General features: G+C 43.9%; 2 long non-coding RNA genes across 3 annotated transcripts in view; one reads left to right on the top strand and one right to left on the bottom strand.

The window, feature by feature from the left end:
• The first annotated feature begins 396 nt into the window (after positions 1 to 396).
• LOC309344064 overlaps positions 397 to 21,089 on the top strand; it is a 207,222-nt gene continuing 186,529 nt past the window's right edge. Inside the window, exon 1 of the long non-coding RNA XR_014157594.1 lies at positions 397 to 550. This is a non-coding gene — a long non-coding RNA (uncharacterized lncRNA). The remainder of the gene's footprint in view (positions 551 to 21,089) is intronic.
• The window catches only part of LOC309344023, a 40,241-nt gene continuing 31,161 nt past the window's right edge, over positions 12,010 to 21,089 (bottom strand). The window contains exons 2-4 of one of the 2 annotated variants that reach the window (XR_014157547.1): positions 18,776 to 18,952; positions 18,422 to 18,595; positions 12,010 to 12,197 (exon numbers count right to left, since the gene is read on the bottom strand). This is a non-coding gene — a long non-coding RNA (uncharacterized lncRNA). Of the gene's footprint in view, positions 12,198 to 16,435; positions 18,596 to 18,775; positions 18,953 to 21,089 lie in introns of those variants that run through there. The other variant, XR_014157548.1, reaches the window with a different exon arrangement.

Consider the following 21,089-nt stretch of genomic DNA (forward strand, 5'->3'; position numbering starts at 1 on the left):
AGAACATCTGTTTTGAATGGAGAAGGTCCCAGGTTCAATCCCTAGCAACTTCAGGTAGGGCTGGGAGACAACCTGGTCTGAAACCCTGGAGAACCACTGTCAGGGAGCATAGATAATAGTAAGCTACAGTGGTACCTCAGGTTAAGAACGTAATTCATTCTGGAGGTCCATTCTTAACCTGAAACTGTTCTTAACCTGAAGCACCACTTTAGCTAATGGGGCCACCTGCTGCTGCTGCGCTGCCGGAGCACATTTCTGTTCTTATCCTGAAGCAAAGTTCTGTAACCTGAGGTACCACTGTATATGAATCGGTGGTCCAACTCAATGTAAGACAGCTTCCTACGTTCCTAAATTCCTATACAGTGGTACCTCGGGTTACAGACACTTCAGGTTACGGACGCTTCAGGTTACAGACTCCGCTAACCCAGAAATTGTACCCCGGGTTAAGAACTTTGCTTCAGGATGAGAACAGAAATCGTGTGGTGGTGGCGCGGTGGCAGCGGGAGGCCCCATTAGCTAAAGTGGTACCTCAGGTTAAGAACAGTTTCAGGTTCAGAACGGACCTCCAGAACGAATTAAGTTCGTAATACCACTGTATTCCTATGTTTTCCTGGAAGACAGAAAAAATAGTAATACAAAATAAACACAGGTTCATTGCTCAATTTCGTTACATAACTGAGGAAACCAGGACTGTATTGTATAGTAATTACAGTCAAAACAAAACAAATTCCTTCCAGTAGCACCTTAAAGACCAACTAAGTCAGTTCTTGGTATGAGCTTTCGTGTGCATGCACACTTCTTCAGATACACTGAAACAGAAGTTTCCAGACCCTTCTATATAGTGAGAAGGTGGGGAGGGGTATTACTCAGAAGGGTGTAATACCCCTCCCCACCTTCTCACTATATAGAAGGGTCTGGAAACTTCTGTTTCAGTGTATCTGAAGAAGTGTGCATGCACACGAAAGCTCATACCAAGAACTGACTTAGTTGGTCTTTAAGGTGCTACTGGAAGGAATTTGTTTTGTTTTGACTATGGCAGACCAACACGGCTACCTATCTGTAACAGTAATTACAGTGTTGAACTAGGGCATGAGAGACCCAGGTTCAAATTCCTTTTCAGCCATGTAGCTCACAGAATGATCTTGCACCAGTCACACACACACACACACTCACTCTCAGGCTTTCCTACCTTGCAGGATCATTGTGGGGATAAAATGGGGAGCACCACGCATGCAGCTTTGGGCTCCATGGTGGAAAGGTAGGGTGTCAATGTAATAAGGGCATAAACAACCGTCCCTAAATAAAAATGAGATAGGGCCGCTGGAGAGCTGATTGGCCCACTTTAGGGGGCTGGATCAGGACTACCACAGGCCACCCATGAGTTAATGGAATAACGCTGATAAAGGCTACTGCTGCCTCTTAATGTTAAGTTTGAGGATAAACAGCAACAAAGGATACATCGTACCTGATGCAAGCCAAACACTGAAATGTCAATGATGGCCATAAAACAGCCTATTAACATAAATAAACTTGACGAAAATTGGATATCATTATGTTGTTTTTCACCTCCTGCTCGACCCACATTATACAATACAATGAAACTCCCGATACACAATCAATAATAATAGTTAGCACTCGGTGGGTACTTTGCATGTTCAAATTGCCGTACGAACATCAACTAATCAATCAAATGATAGCAACACACTAAGGACTGGATTCCAAGGCATAAGCATTACTGAATTGGGGGATGGGGGAGGAAGTCTGGCAAATGCCTGGCAGCATCCTGTATCAAATGATTTGGTGAAAAGTGAGGGGAATATTGCAATTGGCCGCTCAGTATAGCTTAGCCTGTGGGCGTGGGAAGCATCCTCCAGCTTGGAAAGGGTTAGTTATTAAAGTGTAGTCTGGGTCAGGACACAAGAACTAACATCAAACCCAGAAGAACGTCTGAAAAGAGGCCATGTTGGGGCAGGGCTCCCTCTCCTCAGCTTTGAAGTAGCAGGAGAGGCGCACTTCCGGCTCCTCTTACTGCGCCAACTGCTCACGAGGCTCAGCAGCCAATCGCAGAATTGTAGAGGTGAGGATCCTCTAGTCCAACCTCCTGCAATGCAGGAATATGCAGCTGTCTCATACGGGGATCGAACCTGCAACCTTGGAATTATCAGCACCATGCTCTAACTGAGCTATTTCATGGGTAAATGAAGGGACGCAGCTGAGGAGTGAACTGGAGGGAGAGCTTCCTCTCTCTGGTCCGCTCCCCCAGCTATAAAAGCCAGTTGTTCCGGGGCTCAGACCTCAGTTGGCATTGCATCCCCTCCCCTTTCCCTCCCTTGTTACTGTCGGTTAAGTTCACAGGCTGGGAGTACATCAGTTGCTGTATTCAGGGCCAGGGAGGAATTATCCATGCAGACTACAGTGGTACCTCTGGAATGTGAATGGGATCCATTCCGGAGCCCCATTCGCATCCTGAAGCAGATGCAACCCGCGTCTGCGTGTGCGCGGGTCGTAATTCGCCACTTCCACGCATGCGCGTGACGTCATTTTGAGCATCTGGGCATGCACGAGCGGCGAAAGCCGGAAGTAACGCGCCCCGTTACTTCTGGGTCGCCACAGAGCGCAACCCAAAAATATTCATCCCATCAACTTTTCTTATGAATGGCTAATATTTGTCCTTGTGAGTTGTGAACTGTGTTATACTACTTGTGGCTTGTACGAGTCCGCTGTTTTATTTGATTTGTTTTGTTGTGTTGTGTTTCACGATGGGCGTAAAGCCGAATAAACATTTTGAGATTCATCCCGAAGCTACTTCAACCCGAGGTATGACTGTAGTTGGGCCTGTCTGCACGGTTTTACCTGCCTCATAGCAATCATCACAGCTTACTGGCAGATAAGGCATTGGGTTGGATCCTTAGTCCAGGAAGCATGGAAGTGGCTCCCCCACCCTGCTGTCATGGGGTATTCCCTTCAGGGAGCCTGGGGGGGTGCTTCATATCCAGACACCCAGCTCTGGGGCTGATAGGCCTTAATGCCCCCTACCACTGACCATGGTGGTGAGCTTGGTCAGCCTCTACCTACCAGCAACCAGCAGTTAGGCTGGTTTCAGGATACGCACCCAATGCCTGCGCCAAAATCTGCCAACATCTGTCATCAATAGAAGTTGTGTCCTGATTGAATCCCAATAGTGCTGTCCTGGGTCTTTATTGTGTTTATGGCACATCCCCGTTGGCTCCCGTGCACCTGGGTCCACAAATTTTATTCTGAACAACTTTCTTTCTCTCCATGCTTGTTACATTTGTTTTTCTATACACCTCCTCTGCAAAGTACAACTAGCTGTTTCACACAGCTGTTGATTAAAAGTTTCTGCCCAAATATGCACTCTCTTTGCAGCTCATCACTGTGGGAATTAATCAAAGGCACCCTCGTCCTCCCTTCCCAAAGGGCAAGACTGTGTGTAGATTCACCCATGGAAAACGACAGAGGAACCCAGCCTGAAAACATTCAAAGTCCTTGTTCATCATAGGGATGGAGGGATTTGGAAATGGTCTAACGCTTCCGTATCCTGCGGGGTGTTTGATTTCCTTCATTGTGGTAGGAAATATATTTCTTCCCCCTCTCCAGTATATGAAGTGAACCTCCTTCTGAAGCCCTGAAAGAGCTATGTCTGTTTGTACCATGAACCTGAACTCATTGCAATAGAGGATAGGAGGAGGAAGAGAGAGCCATAAAGCTTGCTTAAATTCCAGGGATCCCAGGTGTATATTGATGCTGAAAGAATGGAAGCAGATGTCTTGTCTTCAAATCTGAAATGTGATAATAAAAGCATCCTTGGGGGAAAAAATGACACTGAGCAAGTCTTGCATTCTGCCTCCAACCTGTAGTTTAGAATGCTTTTTAATAAGTCATAAACTATGTTTAGGAGACTAACTTTCCCCCATTTCCACAGAAATTTATGGGCATTATTTTTTGCTTTTTGAATGCAAACATTCCACTTGACAAGCTTAATGCTAAAACTTTGGGGGTTGTTGTTGTTGTTTTAGGGTACATTTCTCCATCTGTTTGATCTCGCTGAAGCATAGATGTGCTGCAGAATCTAATCCTGTCAATGCAAGGAACCCTGATTAGAAAGGTGGCAGTGTTTTCAGTCTCGACTGAAACCAGGATCTCAAGGTGGGACTTGACTAGTCCCAAAACCTGATGCATCCTTTCCCCTTTCGTAGATGTACACAGAGGCATGAAAAAGACTTCGCCCCCAAATTTAAATTTAAATCAAACCCTAGAGCAAAACTAGTTGTTGCTAATGACACGAGCTTCGGACCATAGCTCCATAGCAGAACACATGCTCTGCATGCAGACGTTCTCAAGATCATCCTCTTGCAACTCCAGAGGTATGACTAAGGAAAACGACCGCCTGAAACCCTGGAGGACCACTACCTGTCAGTGTACTGAGCCAGATAATCCCATTACAGTAATGCAGTTGTGTATATTCAGACTGGTATTAGGAGAAGGAAGAGACAGATAAAGCAGCAGGTAATCTCACGAAACCTGCATAGAAAGATGGCATTGCTGTTTCCTGCACCTGTAAGGATCTTTTTCCCCACAAGTGGTAACAGGACACAGGTGGCCAAAGCATCTTCATCTTGTGGCTTTCACTTGCTTACCTTTGCTGGTAAAGAAACCCAGGGTGAGAAGGTGGGAAAGCAGACTTAGAAATACGGAACGCGATAGATTTCAAGGGCGGCGGGGGGGACGACCTTATATTTGGTTTTTTTAAAAAGATTAAAATCAGTTCAGTGCTAATATTTCATATGTTCAGATTTATGTTTTAATATTCCAGGACTGCTGCTTCATTGTTTGGTACCACAGCTTTACCAGCAGAATGTGTGGCAGATGGTTTGCATTTGCATTCGCCTTCTGGAAAAGGAATCCGCTTCTACCAACATAAGCTGCAAGTTTTTCTTTTCAAGTTTACAAGGAAATGGTCAGGATGGCATTACAAAAAAAGAAAGGAAAAAAGCCTCGCTCTCTCAGACTCCCTGTTCTGTAGAGAAGGAACTACACCCACCCAAACTATGTTGTCATCCGCATGTACATTTAGTTCCCAAAGTGTTTGTTTAAAATTATTTAGCTATTTCATTATGCACAAAGGCTTTTAAAAGACCTTTCTTTCTGCCCTTCTGAAAACACTTAATTTCATTTGTCGTTTGTTACAGACTGGAGTTCTGTGAGGCTAAGATATATTATTTGCTCTAGTCTGTATTGGATAAATTATTGCATTAAGAAACCAATAATTTTCAAATATAATCAGATTTAAGGTTTTAATAAGATTCATCCTCCTATTCACACTTGCTTAATTTAAGGATATTAAATCTGCTCAGGAATGAGCTGCTTTTCAAAGCCATGTGTGCCTATTACAGGATTTTATTCCTGATGTGTTAATAGGATTTAATTATATTAGCTTCAGAGACAAGCGACTCGCCACAATAGTCAAACTTGATAAAAATCAAGCAGAAACATGCCAGCAAAGTACTGACCAGTCACTCTTCCTTAAAAGACAAATGAGGCTTGATCATTTTGACAGTTTGTACTCTACTGATATACCTCCTTCTGAAATGTAGAAGGCAGTCTATGGCAGAAAACCTCATGTAAAATATTTGTGTACCAGGCACATTCATGTGAAGTAAGGTCTCAAAGCAATAATGAACCAGAAACTACTGGGTCATAACTTTATTGGCAACATCATTGCCTAATTTGGTGCCGCAAAGTGCAACCCTTGGGTAGCTTGCCTACTGGCCAATATCACCACCCAGCCTACTCGCTGGGTTGAACCAGAGAAGTTGACAAACAGGTAGGTACCATCATGGAACATGCCAAACATGTGGGTCCACATACAACTGGGGAGCGTGATCACCGGCCTCCTCCCCACCCAGCTGGGACAGAACCCCTGGCCTACCTGGCAGCAAGTCAGTATGTCAAGTCCAAATGTCCAATGTCCAAAGGTCCAGGGTCACTTCAAGGAACCAAGTCTGAAGTCCAACAGTGCAGAGTCAAACCCAAAGTATAGTCCCACTGAGGCCTAGGAGCATCCAAGCCAAGGTCCATCAAAACATGTTGAGCAGACACAGCACCTCAGCTCTGCTGCCCTTTTATACTTTGCATGCTGATTGCACCATCTGGGCTTGATGAGGCATGTGACCCTCACCTGTTCTAAGCCTACTCCAGATGAGGAGTCACACACACCTTCCCAGAGCTAGCAAGCCCCACCTGGCCAGTTATGGAGCTGGGCTGTGGGCCCTTGCCTGCCTCAGCCTCCTAGAGCACCCCTCCTGCTTCTCCTTATGCCTCAGAGCCTGCTGTGTTAAAGGTGACAGGGACCCCTCAGGCTCTGGTGATGGGTCCTGCTGCTCTAGTTCCTGTACCTCCATCTCCATGCCATCCTCCGTCACCCTGTGCATACTTCCTTCCTCATTTCCTGCTTGCCCTGGTGTGTCCCAGTCCTGGCTGTACCCCTTGCTGGGATCCTCTTCCTCCTCTTCCTCCTCTTCCTTCTCCCCAGTTCATGACACAGAAGATTTTTGGGGTGACTCCCAAGACCCCTTATGGGGTTGCCCTCGTAAGCTGTGAATCCCACACAATGCTCTCTCCTGCTAATGGAGAAGTTGTGACAGACTGACGTAGCCAACAAATAAATACATACTCAGAACCTTGATGTGGGGAAGGCAAAAAGCCTCCTGGTCAACCGGCCAATAAAGACCATGAGTAAAATTCCTTCTTGGCCCCATTAAGGAGCAGTTGACACTGTCCACAGCAAGGATTACTGCAATCCAGGGAGGGTCCATGGAGAAGCCCAGAGACTGAATATGAGAGTGGAAAGAGAAGGTCTTCTACACAAGCCCCACTCCCCAGGAACCAGCATGGAATACCCATTGGCTCCTGGGGTCCCAGGACCGCCTGAGCTGTGGCACATAAGCCCGCCCAGATGACAGCCTGCCTCCACTTCACCAGTGTGCAAAAGTGACACCCAACACACGTTGAGAAGTGGCAAATTGGCTCTTAAGATGACTTCAACACAACAAAAAAGCTGCCTTTCTGTTTGGGTTATTCCTGTGCTGCAAGTGAGGGTGCTGTGTTATAGAAGTTTCTGGTCTACTTGTGCTGTTTTCTGCCACGTCCAACATATAGTCCAAGGTGCAGCAGTCACCACTGGTTGGCCCAGTGACCTCCACACCAGCACATTTTTTTATCCTCTCTTTCTTAGTACTTGTGCAGTGAATGAATGTTGTTAATGCAGGACAGAGTGAGCCATAAATATACAGCCATCTAAACTTACAAGTGCAATGGTTGATGGATGGCACAGCTTTAAGCATTTTTCTTTTCTCAGAAGAGAAACATAAAGTATGCAATGCAACAAATGCCGGGTTTTTACATATGCATTGTAGACCAATTTTAGCAAAAACTGGCTTAAGATTTGCTTGCAGAAATGTTGCAAATGCTGCAAGTCTCATTTTTGTTTTGTTTTGTTTTGTTTTGTTTTGTTTTGTTTTGTTTTGTTTTGTTTTGTTTTGTTTTGTTTTGTTTTGTTTTGTTTTGTTTTGTTTTGTTTTGTTTTGTTTTGTTTTGTTTTGTTTTGTTTTGTTTTGTTTAGCAAAGCCCTGGGTACCAGAGTAAATATGTGTGTCTCCTTGAATGTATTACTGCACTGAAAAAAAGAGGGCAGGGCTTTGTGTTTAAGTAACTTCTATAGAAGGGACGCGGGTGGCGCATGGGATGCGGGTGGCACTGTGGGTTAAACCTCAGAGCCTAGGACTTGCCAATTGGAAGGTCAGCGGTTCCAATCCCCGCGACGGGGTGAGCTCCCGTTGCTCGGTCCCTGCTCCTGCCAACCTAGCAGTTTGAAAGCACATCAAAGTGCAAGTAGACAAATAGGTACCGCTCCAGCGGGAAGGTAAATGGCGTTTCTGTGCACTGCTCCGGCACTGCTCTGGCGGGAAGGTAAATGGCATTTCTGTGCACTGCTCTGGTTCGCCAGAGCATGAACCGGAAGCTGTACACCAGCTCCCTCGGCCAGTAAAGCGAGATGAGCGCCGCAACCCCAGAGTCGGTCACAACTGGACCTAATGGTCAGGGGTCCCTTTACCTTTACCTTATAGACACCACACAACCCAGGAACAAGAACCTCTGTCCTACTGCCATTGCTGAAATAAGATGGTGCTTCTCTGTTTCAATCATAGCCAGTTTCTCTCTTAACTGCTTTGCATTTCGTTTTTCACAGAAGCTTTTCTAAAAAAAGAAGCCTGCTCCATATTCCCCTCTCCTCCTTCGACCTCCTTTTGACTACTGAGCTCATAGCTTTATACAGGTCACACAAAAACACAGCACAACATTATGAAAAGCAAGGGCATTAACTGCTGCCTTGATTTCTTCCTTTCCTGTGGCTAATTAGGTTAATGGCAAACAGTCACGGAAATCGAAGGCCTTCTGCAGCGGCACAGTTGGGCAGACGACAATGGGAGGGAGGCCCAGGCTGCTGTAGTCTGCATACATCATCAGTTTCTCTGCCAGCATCATTTGCAATTGATTGGGAACCTTGGCTCTGACTAAGTTTGCATGAAAGCTAAAAGTACAGCAGTCAGGGTTTCCAGTGCCTTTGGAAACAACTTTGAGATGGAAAAAGAGAACCGGCTCTCACAGAAGCAAAAAGGGGAAATGTCTGGTTTGCAATGTTATATAATAATAATAATAATAATAATAATAATAATAATAATAATAATTTATTTTTTATACCCCGCCCATCTGGCTGAGCTTCCCCAGCCACTCTGGGCGGCTTCTAATTGAGTGTTAAAAACAATACAGCATTAAATATTAAAAACTTCCCTAAACAGAGGTTAGAGAATCCAGTCCATGTTCTTCTGGGTTGCAGTTCAACAGGTTCTGGAGGAGTTCCAGTCCAGGTTTTATAGACAGCTCAGGAACTCTGGATCCTAGCCCAACCCCCTGCAATGCAAGAATCTCAACTAAAGCATCCATGACAGATGGCCACCCAACCTCTGCTTTAAAACCTGCAAGGAAGGAGAGTCCACCACCTTCCAAGGGAGTCCGTTCCACTGTCAAACAGCTCTTACTGTCAGAAAGTTCTTCCTGACGTTTAGTCAGAATCTCTTGTTAGTTACTTGAGATTTCTTGTTACTTGAAGCCATTGTTTCAATTATTACCCTCCGATGCAGGAGAAAGCAAGCTTGCTCCATCTTCCATGTGACAACCCTTGAGATATTTGAAGATGGCTATCATATCTCAGTCTCCCTTCTTTCAGACTAAACATACCCAACTCCCTCAACCATTCCTCATAAGGCTTGGTTTCCAGACCCTTGATCATCTTGGTTCCAATCCTCTGCACACTTTCGAACTTCTCAATATCCTTCTTAAATTGTGGCACCCAGAACTTGACACAGTATTCCAGGTGTGGTCTGAGCAAGGCAGAATACAGAGGGATTATTACTTACTTTGGCCTAGACACTTGACTTCTGCTGATGCAGCCTAGAATAGCATTAGCTTTTTTGCAGTTTCATCACACTGTTGACTTATGTTAAATTTGTGGTCTAATAAGACCCCTAGATCCTTTCCACATATACTACTGACAAGCCAGGTGCCCCCATCTTAGATTTGTGCATCTGGTTCTTACTGCCTAAGTGCAGAACATTACATTTGTCCCTATTGAAATTCACAACTGGACTTACTCCCTCTTTCCTCCTTCTGTGTGCCCCCTAAAGTGTACATTTTACAATGTTCAGTTCTGATCCATCCACTGGGCATTTCAGTTCCAAATTTTGAAGGCTGTGTGTTAGATAGCTCAATTGGACTGGTTAGAAGCTGTCTTTTCTTCACTAAATATGCCACATGAGAACGCTACCTTTATTTTGAGGCAAAAGAAACGCAGCCCTTTGTTTCTTGTCCTTATTGTTCCTTAGTTCTTTCTCTGGCCTTTTTTACTGCCAACCTACTCACCTATCAAGTGGAAGCTAAGGTTAGAAATCAAGACAGTCCACGTCAAAACAAATCAGTTCCTGTTAGAGTCAAAAGTTGATTCCAGTTGTTATATTGTCCCTTCTCACTAAATTGATTTGATTTATTTACTAAATCCCTCCCTGTTCAAAGAATCTTGTGAATTGTAGGGGAACATAAAACAATAGCCTTGAGAATTGGATTTAGGCCACCCAATTGAAGATCACAACTGAGATCTCTGCTCACTTACAGGAGGCCTCATCCTCTGATGGCCCTGGAAGTGCTGTAGAAATCTTGGTCTATTTATTCATATTTTGTGGGAATGCCCACATGTTAAAAACCGTTTGGAAGTATTTGGCGTCTTCTCCATTATATCCACAATTACAGGCCAACCCCTTTCTCCAAATCCTGCCTTAGCCCTACTACCCAGAGAACCGGTAGGCTTCTTACTAACTGCACCACAATTAGCGATAGTTCGACAATGGAAGAATCAGACAGAAATACCCCTGAACATGTGGGGAAATAATATCTGGGATGCAGCAATGTCTGAGTGTCTCACCAGAAACAGGAGGGGAATTAAAGGCATAACAAATAGAGATACCCACCAAGAAAGGTGGAGCCCTTTCCTTAACTGTGTCAATGGCCAAAAACCAAGACCTCATTATACCAACAGCTTAACATTCTCAGTAGAGAGGTTACATTAAGTGATATGTTTGAATGTTGAATGTGTAAGTTTATGTCAATGGATGAAACAAACACCATTACTCCTGGGTAAGTGTATAATGGTTCTTGCATTCGCATTTGCATTTACATTTGCATTTGTTAAAAAAAAACACAAAAAAAATTTAAAAAAACAATAGCCTTGAGAAAGATCTTGGTGGCGACTGCAAAACCTGTTCACCACCCTATAGACTTGTGTGTGGCCCATCTTGTGCTCCATCAATAGTCTCCTGGAGGCACATTACACAAGCAATGAAAAGAAGTTGGGTTCTTGAGAAGCGGTCTAATTTCCCACATACCATACGTTCACTGTTGACCTTTAATTTGCGTTAGCATACTGTACATTTGTGATGATGCCCAGAACTCCTTTGCCCGCCTTTGTCTTTCCCTATAGTTATTAGAAGTGAACCATATTCATGTACATTTCCAAACAAAAGGGAACCAGACTACCGCATGATGAAACTTCATTATGGCCAACTCATTTTTCCCCTTTTAGTTTTGAAGCGCAAGGTCGGGGAGGGGGGGTTAGTTTTAGTTGTTTCTTAACTGGATGACAGATTTTGTTCTAATTAATCTAGAGCACTGTGTATAGAAACGACTGCAAAAGCAAACATGTCTATTAACAGAAAAGCAGTGATTACTGCTTGGCTTTCAGCCAGTAACTCTACATAAGCAATGAACTGATGCCTGAAACTGTCTTGGTGCCATATGGGTTCTGCTGTAGCAATGAATTGGATCCAACACAAGGTTAAGATGTGTCAGATTTAACGGGGTTTTAATTGATACTGGTAAAGAAACTCTAAATAAAGAAACAGTGTGCGCGAGGGAGCTATTAGAAACAAGCTGCATGCTAGCCTCTCTTCCTTAGTTTGTGGGCAACAAAACATTCACTCCAACATCTAAAGGAGTTTCCAAACTCTTTACTTCTTTCGGTTCAATTCAGTCGAAGACAAACAAAGCAAAAACAAAAACAAAACAGCAATAATAATACTTCAGGTTAACAAGTTTACCTGCATTTAATTGGCACTGAATGGGAACTCTAATCGGATTCATGCTAATAGGCTTTGGGCACTGTTATGGAGACTTCAGCCATTTTGCCAGAAAACGAAATAAAATAAACATAGTGTGTTGAGTACTCCAAGCGCTCTGCCTTTGACTGCTGTCAGTCAGAAGCTTCAAAATGTTGACAAGCCAGGCATCTGCTGTTGCGTATCATCCTCAGCCTCAGAATCACCTCTCAACAGGGCCAGGATCCAAAGAACCAGGCATCAATTCTTTTGTGATCAGCCTTCTTTATGGTCCAGCTCTCACTTCCATACATCACTACTGGGAAAACCATAGCTTTAACTATACAGACCTTTGTTGTCAAGGTGATGTCTCTGCTTTTTAAGAAGCTGTCTAGGTTTGTCATTGCTTTTCTCCCAAGAAGCAGGCATCTTTTAATTTTGTGGCTGCTGTCACCATCTGCAGTGATCACACTTCTGTTAGGAGGCGACAATGCACAACATTTTGTTTTAGGTGCCCCTTGAGAGTTCAATAATTCAGATCAACATTATGTGAAGCGCCATTTCATCAATTTTAACTTAAACCCAGAGCCTTCCCATTTCACTGGATGGCAGACAGTTCCTATAATTTCCATTAATAAATTAATTTCCCTTCATTTACTGCCACCCTATTTCTAAAGCAGGCATGGTGGGTGGATGCTGCATCCTTCCAGAGTTTCCCAAACTTGGGTCGCTCCAGCTGCTTTTGGACTGAACACTGGTCCTGATAGCTAGGAATGATGGGAGTTGTAGTCCAAAAACAGCTGGAGGCCCAAGTTTGGGAAACCCTGTAGACGATGTTGGACTATAACTCCCATTGTCCATCACCATACTGGCTGAAGTTGATGGAAGTTGGAGTACACCAACATATGGACAGCTGAAAGTTACCCACCTGTGTTCTAAACTCTCACAGTAATACACACACACCCTTAAAATAAAAAGTTCTTCACAGCACCAAACGATCATCAAGCATGTGAGAACCAGGCAGTCCTATCAGACTGCAAAAGCAGGAGAGAAGGGGAAGGGGGCAATTCCACTGGCTGTGCTGAGAAACCAGCAACATTTGGCTCTTCCTCAGTTGTCACCTAGCAGCAGCAAGTCCACTAGGCTATCTCATCAGTATGGAACTGTAACTTTAAGAACTGGTCCCTGGGTTTGCTTCCTTCCTCCTGCCTCCCCATCCCTTTCCCTTTCAGTGCCACATCTTTTAGATTGTCAACCTGAGTAACTGATACGTAAGTCGCCCTGGGAGTTTTTGCACTGAAGGGGAAATGCTTTAAATAAACGAACAAACATGTACCTGCAAGCATCGCTGCAGCCAAAGTCTTACAACAAGGTATTATTTTTAATACCCATGTGCAAAGGCAGAGCTAAGAGAGATGCAGTGGAATCTCGTATGTGTCTATTCAGAAGTAAGCCCCACTAATTTCAGTACAACTCACTCCCTAGTAAGCAAATTTAGGATTGCAGCCTTATAATACAACCTCTTTCCACTGGAATAAAAGGAGACACATCAGAGAAGAGGGAAAGTGTTAGGTGAGATCACTGTCTCTTTTTCAAGTTCATCCCCTGAAGGAGCGATTTTTTTTTAACACTGTATCGCAAGAAAAAATAAATACAATGCTTTGGGGTAGGGATCAAAAGTGGTGGGCTTTTTCCTTAACAAAATACATACAAGTATTTTTTAAATTAAAAAAATGAACATATTTCTGTCTGGGGATTTTTGGACTATGAATCCATTCAACTGCCTCGCAGCCCTCCTGCTAAAATAGAACACAACGTGCTGTTATCAAATATATATAATTACAGGGAGAGATATGAGGGCAAGGAGACGGAAGCTTATTAACCAAGTCTCTTTCTTTGTTAAACTACCTTAGTGCCATGCTTTTATTAGCTATCTCCATTATTTAAGTAGCAAGAACACCTTGAAATGTGAATTTCTTCAGTAATTGCTGTTCTGCTCCTTCCTGAATCTGTACTATTAAAGTCAGCATTTGCAGCCAGAGGTTTAGATTTACATTCCTTACTCATGTAAGCTACCCCTATATTCATGATGCACACACACACACACACACACACACACACACACACACACACCTTAACCTGATGTTCCTCACCTTGCAATAGAGTAATACCCTGACCTACCAACTTTAATGAGTATGTTCTATTATTTTTAGTGTTTTGCCAATCTCTGCTTATTTCTCTGTAATTCATGCACTTTCCAGCATGGAGTTTTCATGAAGTTAAAATTCTTTTCTGCCTGTGGGGGCGGATTACTCAATCAGGGTTTGTGCAATAAATAAAAAAAGCTGTAATACAGCAAAAATTAACCCCCCTGTTTCTCTGAACACAGTGCGTCAAAGTAGAACATATTTAGGCAGAGCAACCATAGCAGCCTTTTCTACAGAGAGGATAACTGTTCTGGGAAAGGGGGGGGGGGAGAAGAAAAGTTTTATTTATGTATGGAGTCATCAATGAACAGAGCAGTCCAGAGATATAGACGCATTTGCGGTGTACATTATCATTTCTTTTGTTCCACTGCCACTAATGCCTCTAGTTAAATGGGCTTTGCAGGTTTTGAGCTATTACCAAATGCTGCAAAACCTGTTAGGATCAAGATCTGAGAGAGAGGAAAAAGAACATGCCATGAATAACTTGCAACTGTCTGGGAAATAAAAGCTATTGTCTGCCTCTGCCCACAACATTCAAACATTTCTTATATATACTAAGTTCACACAAGCACAAATGCAAATAAGACACACACACAAATCTCGTGGATTACAAGGAATCATTTACTACCATAGTGTTAATGTGCCATCCTTGGAAACCAGCTGCTGAATTTTCTTTCTTGCTGTCCTTTCGAACAACAAATATGTTGGAGAGGCAAGATTGCCAATCCTGTAAGACATAGCCTTGTACACTGGAAATCAGTATGGAACACTGCACTCCTGTAACTTTTTACAGCCTTTAAATTGCCAGCCTTCTGACTACATTTCTTCAAACAATATTGCCATCTGAGTGATATCAATCAAACCGTACTGCCCTTTGATGTCAGGACTCACAGAGTCAGCCCACTTGACTGAATTCTGATTACCTCTGTATTCAGAGAAAAATAAATGTGATTTAAAAGAGAGATCCTAGCCAGGAGTTGTGAGTATTTAATAAAAGCAGTACTGATTGGGAGGAGAATAATGCCTAAAATATTATATTGGGAAGCTCGGGCATTTCTATAGGGAAGTTTCTTTGTCAGGTGATGTATTATGAGGCTCTTCCTGAATTTCTGCAGCTTCTAGCCATAGAGCATCAAGACGATAATAAAAATGAAGCAATTTAGCTTCTGGTTTCAGTTTTGATCTGATAGGAATTGAACCACCTTATAAATCTTCAACATGCTACTGGTTCTCCTGGGGAAGAGCTTGACTCACTATCCAGCCTTTACAATACTTTCGTCCTATACTCTGATAGCTTAGATTCAATCACCCATATATATTTTTTCCTTCAGCTGAGCATTTGTTGGAGCATGGCTCAAAGATAGGCAGCCCGGTCCCATGATAAAACTTGAAGCCTCGAACATGTGCTTCGCAACTTAGAGTGCTGCGATAGTTTTGCAAAGTCATGTTCAGAGTTAGCATCATAAATGATCGTATTAACTACAAATATGATAGATGATAGATAGATATTAATTAATATTTATATTTATATGCCACTCTCCCTACAAAATATTAAAAATTCAGTAAAAGAACATCAACCATTAAAAACTTCCCTGAACAGGACTGCCTTCAGATGTCTTCTAAAACTCAAATAGTTGTTTGTCTCCTTAACTTTTGATGGGAGGGCATTCCACTAGACAGGTGACACTACCAAGAAGGCCTTCTGCCTGGTTCCCTGTAGATTCACATCTTGCAGTGAGGGAACCGCTAGAAGGACCTCAGAGCTGGACACCTCAATGTTCGGGCAATGGAGGTAGAGACGCTCCTTCAGATATACAGGGTCACAGCCGTTTAGGGTTTTGAAGGTCAACACCAACACTTTGAATTGGGCTCAGAAACATACTGGGAGACAATGTAGATCTTTTAAGACTGGTATTATATGGTTCTGGGTGGCTGCTCCCAGCCTGCAGTCTAGCAGCCGCATTCTGGATTAGTTGTAGTTTCCGGGTCACCTTCAAAGGTGACATACAGTGCATTGCAGTAGTCCAAGTGGGAGATAACCAGAGCATGTACCACTCTAGCGAGACAGTGCCCAGGCAGGTATGGTTTCAGCCGGCATACCAGAAGAGCTGGTAGACAGCCGCCCTGGACATAGAATTAACCTTCACCTCCGTGGATCCAGACAAATCTCATGTGGTCTAGTCCAGAAACTTCACCTGTCTTTAAAACCAGCCTCATATAGGAATAATCTCACCTGAAAATAATTAGGGGATAACTGGGGGCAGGTTTGTATCATGATCATCTTCATCATCTTTAGCGCTATCTATATATGTGTCTCAAGGTGATGGACACAACGTAATAAAAACAGCTAAAAACAATTATTTTTTGTTTATTAAAATTATATACCGCCCTTCATCCGAGAATCACAATATGTTTTACAGTATAAAAACGCAATCGTGCATAGCATAATTAAAAAGGGCACAGCAAATTAATTGAAAAACAATAAAAGGAGCCACCCATGTTTTTGGAAAGTGCAGATAGAGAGCACCTGTCATAACTCAACAGGGCAGCCACACTAAAAGGCCTTCTCTGAGTGACTGTGGATATTTCTGGAACTTTTAAGGTTAAATTCTCCCACAGACCACAGTGGCCTATTGGGTATATAATGGATAGGCAGCCTTTCAAGCCTTTCAAGTCTTCAGAAAAAGTTGGAACCAGCCCAAGGTGGTGAAAGGCCCTCTTTTTCATCACCACTACCTGAGTATCCAATCAAGCATTCAAATGGGGCCTGCACTGCCAAAGGGAGGGGGGCGAACTAATTTTAAAAATTTGTTGTGTTGCTCAGTCAACAGCAAATATGCTTAAAGTTCTTTCCAATGATGGACTAGAGAAGAGAATAAGAAACATTTCAGCAAAGAGCTCTGAACTTATGCACAAGGCAACTTAAATCCAGCTGACTTTGGGATGTAATCCGTTTAACAGTGTGCTGGGTTGCAGCCAAAGCCATTTTGGAAGCCAGAAGTAATATCAAGTTAAATTCATTATGCAATAGGAACGGTGAATATTTACCATCTTTACTCAAGAGAATCAATACCTGAGCGTTTTAAAGAAAATATTGATGGTTTCATAGACTCGCCAGCAGCTGGCTATATTTGAGCTGCCTCTTCAGTGTATATCTGGGGTATATCATGGGGGCCGTAGACACCCCCTTTGTTGGTGTGTGCAAATTCTCATTCTGAAGGTATGGCCCAGAAGAAAAAAGTTTGAGAACCACAGTCTTAGAAGATCAGTTCTTGGTTTATTTATGTTCTTCCTAGTGATAAGGAAGCTATTTCTAAATCTAGCTCTTTCTGCTGTATGGGCATGGAAACTCAAGCAAATACTCCACCCCCAGGACCCATAGCTAGAGAAAGTCTACTATACTGGCATTCCAATGTTATGGTACATAGGGGGGTGGGGGGTTGTATGATATGACCATTCAGTCATGTGGGAGTCTGAAGAGTTACAGGGTTGTCCCCTCGCCTTCTGTTGGTGAGAACTAGTCCTAAAGTTTGGTTATACTGGTTTGATTGTAAATCAAGCAACACATGTCAAACCCTAATTGCAAGTAATCGCAAGCGAGTGGGATGTCAAAAGGGAGGACAGTCTGGCATCTATTTGACAAGGCAGGAGATGAGGCAGTTGTCAAAGGTTGTGCACTAGTCATTGGCTCCTTCTTGTGTTGTGGGCAGCGTGGGTGGATGGAGAGCTGAATAAAAAGAGCAGGGAAAAGACAGTACAAAGTACAGGAGAAGGTACAAAATAGACTGCAAAGTGAGATGGAAGGGAATTATCTGGTCCTGTTTATTCGCAATGGTTGATAGCCACCCTGCGCACAAAGGAAGAAGCAGAAATAAAATGTTCAAAATTAAGAAAATAAACCACTCGCTTGTTACTATTGATCCTGACCTGGCCGCTGAATGTTCATTTAGCTACTGTCATATAGCCAGTCTTCGAATTCTCCTTTCGTTGTGTAATTAACTTTTCTTTAAGCCAGCCCAGGTCACACAGGCTGATTAAAATGTAGCTGTCATCTCAGTACTTTTCTGATGAGTTTTCAAAAAGTTTTTTTTTCTCTCTCTCTCTCTCTCTCTCGTTGCATTCTCCCTTCACCAGGGCTGGTAATAACAGGACATTTTCTGATACACCACTGCATATTAACTCCACCCCTAGATGGCTCATTTTTCTAGGACTGACATATGTCAAAAGGTATCTTGAAATCCCCCCAAACTCTTTTTTTCTTTTTGGCAGTCAGCAAATGTATCTCTGTCCCCTTCTGAGCTACCTCCCATGCTTCCCAGCATACAGAATTAATTTCAATCGAATCCATCTTCACCATTGGTGTAACTGTGCTTTCCCCTCCCCCCCCCTTAAAGGACATTCCTCCCAAAACAATCAACTCATCCCTGATATGAGTTAGGAGAATGATGACTAGAATAGCTTAAAGCAGGGGTGGACGGGACGACCACCAACCTGTTTTTAATTTCAGGCTTCTAAAGGTATCACTGTATCTTCAAGAACCGTTTTCTCTTTTCTATCTAAATTAATCATTTGTCTGTCGCTCTTCCAGAAGGAGACAAAATTTTATGAACTTTCTGAGCTTCAGCTTCTGCCTTCGCATCTATTAATTTCCTGTCGACGCATCACCTGGCAAGTAGAGTTGCACGTATTAGTGGTGCCATACTACTAATGGATTAGGAAGCAAACACATGTTGTTTGTTTTTCAGCTCGGGCGTTGGCATGTGCAACCGTTGGTTTTCTGTTCCAATCTACACTTCCACACTGCGTCGTGAAAACCAGGTAATTATTAATATAGGTCATGCATACCTTTATTTTCTCGTCCCATTGTGGACCGCAGTGATGGGGAAGCTGTGGCCCTGCAGATTACAGGTCCCCTCATCTCTGACTGTTGGCCATGCTGGCTGGGACTGATGGGAGATGGAGCCAAACAACACCTGGAGGGTGTCCCCAGCTCCCCCTGGTTGACCAGCTCCTTTCTGTCGTCTAATTAATAAAAAATAAGGTACATGGAAGAGAAAATAGTGCAGAGGCTGTTGCAAAAATGAATTGTAGGGATGTAGAAGAGATTCCACCTATTGAATGAAGTATCCAAGGACTTGTGAAGGGCTCTGGGCACTGCATAGATAGACATGAAGCTAACACTAATGATCCAGAGACATTCTGATACAGATTAGAAAATCTATTCATTATGTCTGTTCCTGAACTCTAGTTCTTTATGTATCTGTATTCAGATTCCCATGTGGCAAAGCCCCCAGTTCTTCCCATTTTAGCGGTAATACAGTTTCTGAATAGCACCTGTTGTTATTTTAATTCACTCCTGTGATAGCGAGCTCTGAGAGAGACTTGGAAGGGGGCTTCCATTTTTCACTAGTAATGGAGATTCTCTTTCATGTATTTACTTGGTTGGGCTAGTGTATGAGAGGGAGGGAGATGATCTTTTTCATTATCTAGGGTGTATTTTCCCACTATATGAGATCCCAACTCTATCAAATAATAAGATCTTGGATAAAGTTCAATAAGCCCTAAAGCTCCAGGGTGAGAAACTAAAGCTGCTTTAACAAACCCCACCTAGAGAAAATTAGACTAGTGCTACCATCGTATGCGCACACTCATGGCAGTAGGTCCCATTGAACTCATTCGGAATGAAACAGGAGTGAGACTGCATTGGATCAGACTGCATGGAGAACTTCAGATGTGGCTTACTGAGCATGTACTCAATCCCACATTTCAACAGGGGTGTGTCACACACCTGGAAGAGGAAATTTTGCGGGCTGTATGTACAGTTACAAACAAAACCAAACACAGAGAAGAGTGTCAGCACTATTGACAGTGTTGTCTGCCTTCATATTAATTATTCCGTCCTCTCCGTAAATGGGTTTGGGGAAATTCAAGGGCTCTGTGAGAATGCTTCTGAGCAGAGATGGCGAACGAGTGTTCCTCTAGACAGACTGTGCTAAACTATAGATCTCTTCATTGATGTCAGGGACTGGACTGAGACTGGACCCCACCTCATGAACTCTCCCGAGAACAGGAGGACAGTATAGAGGCCATAGTTTGGAGGCTGCAGAGGGGAGAACCTGGAGAATTTTGGGAGAGGAACAGCAGGGAGAAGAAGCACCAGGGGAGGGACAGCTGACAGACTCAGTGTCTTTGGAAAGCATGCCAGACCACACCCCTCCCAGGTCCCAGCAAGCATTGAGAGTAGTAGACAGAAAGCTCAGAGGCAGAAAGCACATGAGCTGGTCCCGTGGGTTACTCAAGAGGCAAGGTCTAAGTCCGGTCCATGGTCAAAGGTGCAACGTGAAGGCAGTCCGTAGCAGCTGAAGCTGGGTGCAGGGCAGCGAGTCGGGTGAAATCAGGGACAGGGATGCAAGCAGGGAGCCAGGGCAGATCAGGAGCTCAGGCAGGTAAGCAGGACATGGTTCAGGAACTAGCATCCAACAATGTTGCTCCCGCAACTTGGGACTGGGGCTGGCCGGCTTTTATCTGCCCCGAGGCATAGGGCAACCCCGATCCTCTGGTGACCCGCCTCTCCTGGCCTGGAGGCGAGCACTCCTCCTGCGGGAATTTAGTTTCCTCCGCCTCTCTGCCCTGAGCCTCTGCAGCTCAGGAGAGGTTGGAGGGTTACCGGACCCAGAGGCAAACTCAGCTTCCTCTGACAGGACTGAGAGTGGAGCACCTGCAGGCAATGGGTCCTCCATCACCTCAGGAGCCAGAGCAGACTCAGCTGATGCCTGCACCTGAGGATCCAGCACAGGTGAGGACCCTTCAGGCTCATGCCCCAGCCCTGGCTCAGCTGGAGGCAGGGACTCCTGTGCAGGCTGGGATCCCTCAGGTTCAGCATCCGAGTCCGAATCCCAGGCCATCACGGCACAGTTCAGCCGGTGCAGGGATGACGTATGATAGGAGAGACGGAGGGGGTGGGACTTTACTCAGAGCAACACCATTATCTGAAAGGTGGCATCATCTGTCTATCTCTGTGAATATTGAATAAAATGACATGGTCAGAACTTCTTGTTTTCCCATTTCTGGCTGCCAACCATGAGGGAAGGGGATCAGATTCCCTGAAGCTTGACAATTTCTGACCTAGGCCCATGCTGAATGGGACTGATAGGACTTG

Source organism: Podarcis erhardii (assembly GCF_964252035.2).
Source record: "Podarcis erhardii genome assembly, chromosome: 6".
NCBI classification, from domain to species: domain Eukaryota; kingdom Metazoa; phylum Chordata; class Lepidosauria; order Squamata; family Lacertidae; genus Podarcis; species Podarcis erhardii.